The sequence below is a fragment of the Polypterus senegalus genome, chromosome 9 (genome assembly GCF_016835505.1).
Source record: "Polypterus senegalus isolate Bchr_013 chromosome 9, ASM1683550v1, whole genome shotgun sequence".
Classification (NCBI taxonomy): domain Eukaryota; kingdom Metazoa; phylum Chordata; class Cladistia; order Polypteriformes; family Polypteridae; genus Polypterus; species Polypterus senegalus.
In genome coordinates this window covers 133,205,814-133,213,191 of record NC_053162.1, presented here as the reverse complement: position 1 = coordinate 133,213,191, position 7,378 = coordinate 133,205,814, and the positions used below count along the sequence as shown (strand labels likewise).

Sequence of the window (7,378 nt, the reverse complement as noted above, 5' to 3'; positions counted from 1 at the left end):
GAAGAAATTAGAAACAGAATTGTAACACTGCCACATAAGGAGTATATTGTAATAATATTTTATTTATGTGCATTGTTTTGTACTTTGTTCTTTTTTATGTGCTGCTTGTCACTGCTGGAGCTCCCACACATCTAAATACAGGAGAGGGAGCATATTGCAGGACAGGACTGTGAACTGCAAGACAATGATTGACAGTGTCGCCATTTGTGGGTTGGATCTGTAAGGGTCTGTTTGAAACTGTTCTGGTCATTGGCCAATGACAGGTGTGACCAGCAAAATTAAACTGGGGGGGAGAAAGTAATCAAGAGGAATGGCCATTCTGAGTAGCAAGCACCATTAAGGCAAAGACCGGAAAGACAGATGCGACCAACGCTAATCAAAAAAAGGTAGAAATGACCCTCTCGCTGTCCGCATGGACAAGGTTAGTGATATGGCCACCTGCATGCCTTTTTAAGCTTGCCATGATACCCTAGTTAACCAATTTTCAGACAGTGAGATTTAAAACCCTTTTTGCTTTTGGAATAGTGCCATCTTAGTTCATTTACGAAACAATCTGCCTTCCATCTGCCTATGTTTTCCTTACTCCTCATAGACACTACAACATTGGACACCAGTGTCGGAATTTATGAAAAGATAAAGTCCATTTTGAGTGTTTTGCATATGCATGTGTGTGTGTATGTGTGTGTGTGCGTATGGGTTGTCTGATCGGCAGATTCCTTTGTGATGTAAGTTTGTATTTAGAGTAAACAAGGACAATAAAGTGTTCTAATAAATGAACTACAGCCTAATTGGGAATAAGAATAAAGAATAAAGTATAAAAGTGAAGACGCATCTATGTAAAACAATATATGTGCCAGTAATATTATATGCTGCAGAATCTTAGGCAATACTAGATAAACAACAATATAAGTTGAAATGAGGTGTAGTCATTCACTGATTTATTAACAGCCAAGTTGAGGTCGTTTATACTTACAGCCAAGAGCCACAGAAAAACAATGGGGTAGTAACGTTCTAGAAACTGCCTAAACTAGATGCTACAGGTTGCAAAGGCTGTTTGCCTTTTGTTCATCACTTACTTGCAGCAGCGAAGTAATCCATAGCATGATACACTTTGCATAAAATCTGTGAGAAACGCAGCGATGGAGCTGCAGAGGTAGCAGCCTCCTAACTCCCTTCCTGTAATGATACTGCAAGTAACCAATGGCCACAAACTAGCAATAAGTAAAATAAAAAAGAGATATTACTCTCACAGAATTGTGTTACATGCAGCTGGCACATCTTTTTTGTTTCTGATCTGTGCGGATGGTTTGCATTTTTTTTCATCAAGAAGATAGAAACGCCTTGTAAATACTAATAAATATTTTGTTATTATTATTTCACAGGATCCCATATGTTATCTGACAGCTGGAGGGCCCAGTAAGTTTTATTTTGATGAGTGCCTAATGCTTATTCATTTAATCCACACCACCTTCCCTTACATGGACAAGGCATGCAGCCACCAATATTTAAAGACTGGTTTGTACTCCATACTGGCAGTTAAAAGTTGCATACCAGTGACCCATATCGGACTCACACAGACTCTATTGCAATGACCTGTGTGTACACTTTGTGACAATATGAAATATGGCCAAATGGAGCATAAGTGGGCTAATGACTGTATTTAAGATGAGTGCTAACTAAAACAAAAAAGACAGGGTAAGAAATAAAAGCATTTGTGCAGTACTGGAACAGGCAACCACTCATGGAAATCATAGAAATGAAACTACAGTAGAATGGACATATAATAAGGATGAATGAAACAAGATATCCAAAAAGAAATGTTTGAAATAAAGTTTGAAGGTAATATACCTTGGGGAATATTTAGAAGTGTATAGGAAGAAAACATCAATAAAGCAGCCAGAAAGAGTGGGATGATCTGGGAACAAAGAAAGCTTCTGGCAAAAGAGTGAATAAAATATAATTACTGGATTAAGACCTCCACACTACAAGGTATAATTGGAAAAGAGTAAGACCCACAATGCCTTTTATTATAGAGCAGGTGTATTGGTAGTTTTAGCTGTTGTCATGACCCCCAATTACATGACTTGCATAATGGTGAGATCGAAAGCTAGAAGGGGCTTGTGTCCTGTGACATTTTGCACAAGTCATATTTTGAGGTCAGATTGAACAGCTCTTTCCCAGTGGGGTTTTGCGGTTTCATACTTTGATATCAAAGTAAACAGTGGGAAGACACCTGTGGGCCTCTTGAAAATCAGAGGCTTAAGTTCCAGAAGCATCCCCAATGAAGTCACCATTATAGGGAAAGCATGGAATTGATGATTAATCAACAGTTCCCCCTGTCTCAGTCAAAAGTCCACTTGAGCTCTTTGAAAGTAATCTAAGTTCTGATTGCAACTTTCCCTCTGACATTTCCATTACTCATATCTGGTAACCTTACTAGAACAGCCCAATCAATCCAGTATCTTGGAAAAACATGATGCAAAAATGGTCTTAATATTATGATGAAAAGCTGGGTGTATTTTTAACATTGTTCACTGGCAGGGAACTTTTTTGTGTTTCTATCATTTCTATATTTAAAGAGCTATGGGTACAAATGTCTTGTAAGTACCAAATACAGAGTTTCTGTGAGGGTTACCAATTTAGAAATCTAAGAGAAAACGGGTCTGACTTTAACAAAAACGTCTTTACAAAACATAAAAAGGTTGTGGGGATATCATTGATGTCCTTGGTGCAAGCTAAAGAAAAACAATAGAATTTTCATTTACAGTTATTTTACACTTACCTACCTATCTGCACATTTCATATTATCATGCAGCTTCTTTGGTATCTACTTCTTTGAAATACTTTGGGCTTCTTTCAGATTTAATTCAGCCAGCAGAAAGGATTTATTCTTCACCCTGGGAGATCAGAACAGTTCACTTAATTTTTTAAAATAACAATGTTTGGATATGCTATGGCGTTCAAATTATGCCCAATATTATTATGAGGTTTAATGAGTGTGCCAAGAAAACAACAGACATGTAGGCTATTTGTTCCCTTTCTGTTATTGACGATCAAGCCATGATTGTCTGGACAGGCTTGTAGCCAGACTTGCCACATGTGTCGAATTTTCTAGCGTCCTGACTAGTTGTCGGCCAGAATGGGCGTGGCCCCCCTCTGGTCTGTGGCACGCAAAAAGCCTTACTATTAGCAGGATTGACGATGTTTTCCGTTTTAGCGGGATGACTGCTCTAACTATACAGGCGATGCGTTATTTTCTCTTCGCCTTTTAACATTTGTTGCGTGTCACATGTTGCAAGCCGCGTCCGCCGAAGTCTTGCGTGTACCTTTAAGTAGGCGGTTCTGAAGGGACTACTTGAGGAAGTGTTTATAAAGTCGACGTGAGTAGTAATTAGCGAATTATAACGAACTGGAAAGGATTCCGCAAACTTTGACAGTCTACAGGTAAGTTTGCTTATTGTGTATTAAACCATTGCCAGTTTAAGCTAAGTCGATAAGAGCTTTTAAAAATATTTCTTGTGCATGCGTAAACCTATTCTATTTTGCATGCGTTCCCTGCGTTGCACACGTGTTAGAGCGGCTAAATTTCAATCATTTGTCGTTTATTTTGACATATCGGTGTTCCGAGATTAGTGGCCTGGCAAATGCTACAGTGGTTTTGCACTGCCAAGGCGATAGATGTAAACATTCTTGGCACACTCGAAAGGCTTTGTAATCCGAGCATCTAACTCGCTGGAAACGTTTCCTTTTTACCAGCATGTTTTTTTTTATTGTATTTTGTCCAATGCAGCAGTAAAAACACGGAGCGTAAACAATAATTATAAAACACCTACAGAACTAAGGCATGGACTTACGACATTTTTTTGTTTATTGTACACCCTTTGCTTTAACAGCTCAGTAAAACCGGGAAAAAGTGTAGACGTTTAAAGCTACGCCTGTCCCACAAAGCTAATTGAGATAAATCGAGTCGTGAAACTGAAGTTATCGATCCATCCATTTTCTGAAGTCGCGTTCACAGTACAGGAATACGGAGAACTATGTGGTAACAGCAGAGGAGTATGTTGTGCCCTGTGATACGAAAATACTCTTGAAAATTACAGGGAATTAATACATCGAGGCTAGATAACGAAGGAATGCGCGTTACCTGTTGGTGCGTTAACTGGACTGTGTAAGGGGAAAAAAAAAAAAAGGAACAAAGCGACATGTGCATAGAAATTTAGTGCAGTAAAGTTTGCAATAAATTAATATTGAGATGATAAAGCAGGATTTAGTAGAACATTGTTATACATAAGCGATATAAAGATATGAGGCTTGAACTCTTTTTTTGTTATCTGTATGTTTATTTTTGCCTTAGCTCAAAGATGTTTTTAACATGAATTCATATATGTGAGAGCGTGTCGGTGGAAATACATAGTTTGCCACAAAGTACTGCTGAAATTTTAATACCCTTAAAGATTAAGTGGTTATATGAATGGCTGAAAACGCCTAAATTTGGTGTTGGGATTAACGGCAGCCCTGGAATCGCAAGAACAGAGCTTCACTCTTAAAAGTAAATGGGCCAGAGTGGTTCTTCAGAGCGATGCATTTTTGGCTCCGAACAGATCCATCCACATGAAGATTCCAGAAAGAGTATTTATTTAGATCATGTAACCGGCTCTATACAGTAAAATAACCACGAATGCTAACACGTCTGTAAAATACCAATGGGTCATGATTTTTAAAAGGAACCCTGCTTCATACACTGTCATTGGCTAAATTCAGGTTTTCCTAATCTGTTATTGTCCTGGTAGATAGCTTACCTTACCATACATTAAGGGTTTTTTTTCTGCTGATTAGGGAAAATTCAAAGCACACAGAACCAAATTCATATGCAAAGAACTCTTCCCAGAATAAACTGGTGCTTTGTGTAGGAGACTAGTTTATAAGTAAATTTAGGGATAGATGCCACATTTTCTCAGTCGCCATTTCACTTAGGGGGGATTGTCTCATTAGCTACTGTTGATCTCGTTTATGTAGTGCATTTTTACATGTAAATTAAATATTGCTTATTAAAAGTACTGCAATGTGCAAGTTCAGTTGATTGACCCAATCCCTATGTGAGTGTGCCATGAGTTGATCTAGCAAGTGATTAAGGGTAGTTTCATGCCTCCTGTCTGATCATGCTTGAATGGGCTCGGCCTTCTGCAACACTATACTGGAGTAGCTGAGTTTGGAAATTAATAAACCAGTGCTTGCTCGCCTCTTTTACATACTAAAAAAATGATAAATATGTTAATGCAAGTCTGAGTAGAACTAAAAATCTAGGTGTAGAATAACCGATTATTAGAGGAATAGAAGTTTAAAAAATGCACAATTTATTCAGCAGACTCTTAAAAATTTTAAGTGCACAGCACAGTTGTTGCAGTATTTCTAATACAGTTGTCGCTCTGGCAGATAAATGAACTTGCTCTTGGTGAACAGTAATCTAGCTGTAGGGAGTGAGCTGTCAACACATGGTTCAAATGGTTTTATGTATTAGTTTCTACTGAGGGCAAGTTTACAGTAGTCTTTGATAATTTTGTTAATACTGTCCACAAGCAGTAAATGAAAAGCCAGTTCTTCCTCTAAAATGTGTGGCTGATTGGCTGAGCCTTTTCAACATTTTGCAGCAGAGAAAGGTATGGTGGATGCTGTGAATACAGCTATTACATTTAAAAAAAAAAAAAAAGAAACTTAAAAATTGACATTACATGTAGCTCATTCTTTCTATGACTTTCGAAAAAAATCTTCTGCTATAAGTTACATTTCAAATTACCACATCTTTTTAATATGTTTTTATTATTATTAAGTTGTAAATTGGATACAAGGAGATACGTGTGTCACACTGTTGGTACCATGATGAGCCATGTTCTTTAAATCCATTTATTAATTTGAGGTAATGGTAGGTTTTATTTTTCAAGAGAAAATTATTCAGGTAATTTAATAAGAGGGGATCCCTTTTGATTAAATAACCTAGATTAAGATAAGCTACAATCCATAGACATTGTAAGCAAACAGTGTCAAAGAATATGCCAAAAACTGAATTTGACCTACATTGTTACGTTGTGCATTTAATGGAGTTAATATTATGTTATGTAAAAGTTATGCATTTAATTCATTAAGATTTAGTTTGATAGACTGTAGGCATCTAGAGTTTAATAAATAATTAGGTTAAGTTAATAACTGCAACATGCACAGTGCAATATATTTATACATATTTCACTTTATTTTTGTTACATAGTATGAGGAAAAACTCTGAATGGTGCTTGACATAAACCTCTATTTCAGATGTTGCATAGAAGCACAATAAATCTGGTAGTTCTTCAAATAAGGCAAGAAGGCAGAACAGAGAAATGCTAGAATTACTATTTGGGTGTTGGGTTACAATTTTCACAATGGAGAAATTTTAATCTAGGTGGGTATTAAGCACTTGTTTTGATAATTTCAGCCTAACATATTCTGATATCCAGAGGATCCATGCAGATGTTTTACTGCTACACAATAATACTTTGGACAGAAATAGAGCAGCTGACATCTATGTGACACAATGATTTTGTTTCCTAAGTTTGCTTTAATACTCCTACTTTTGTGTGAATTGTTCGTTAACAGGGCCTAAAAAATTCCAATAACATGCCAGATTTACAGTGTATGTCTGTTTTTGAATAATACAAATGTTAACTGTTTACTGCACCATTTTATTAAAACAGCAAAAATCACATAAAAAAACTACAGTGCCATATTTTGTTTTGGATGCATTTTAACTATTAGTGTAAATGTATTCTCGTGAGCATACCAAGAGTACAATTCGGAGCCTCCACTTCCGATGTTTGTGAATGCTGAGACATATGCAAGTGCAGTACATTTAGATTTACTTATTTGGCTGACACCTTTATCCAAGGCACGTACAACAATTTTGATACACCTGGTAACATTTCTTTTGGTTTTTTAATTGGAGCACAGGCAGGTGAAGTGACTTGCTCATGGTCCCACAGTGTCTTTGAACCCACAACCTCTGGGGTTGAAGTCCAAATCCTTAACCACTACACCACACTGCAGTGAATGAGGTATTAAAAATAAATAGCTTTGGGCTTGGTTGGAGGAAAAAGGGGGTTGAAGACAGTGGCTTTGCATTTGGTATCACAAATTAAAGGAATCCAGTGATTGTTTCATTACTATGTTTACTACGGGGATATAGTAGGCTACCCTGTGGTGGGCTGGCGCTCTGCCCAGGGTTTGTTTCCTGCCTTGCACCCTGTGTTGGCTGGGATTGGCTCCATCAGACCCCCGTGACCGTGTAATTAGGATATAGCGGGTTGGATAATGAATGGATGGATATAGTAGGCCACGTGCGGAAAAAGGA

General features: G+C 37.4%; 1 protein-coding gene across 2 annotated transcripts in view; it reads left to right on the top strand.

Annotated features, from left to right (window-relative positions):
• Window positions 1-3,190: 3,190 nt before the first annotated feature.
• The window catches only part of LOC120535822, a 65,216-nt gene continuing 61,028 nt past the window's right edge, over window positions 3,191-7,378 (top strand). Inside the window, exon 1 of one of the 2 annotated variants that reach the window (XM_039763919.1) lies at window positions 3,191-3,444. The gene's annotated coding sequence lies outside the window, so the exon portion shown is untranslated. The remainder of the gene's footprint in view (window positions 3,445-7,378) is intronic. The other variant, XM_039763918.1, reaches the window with a different exon arrangement.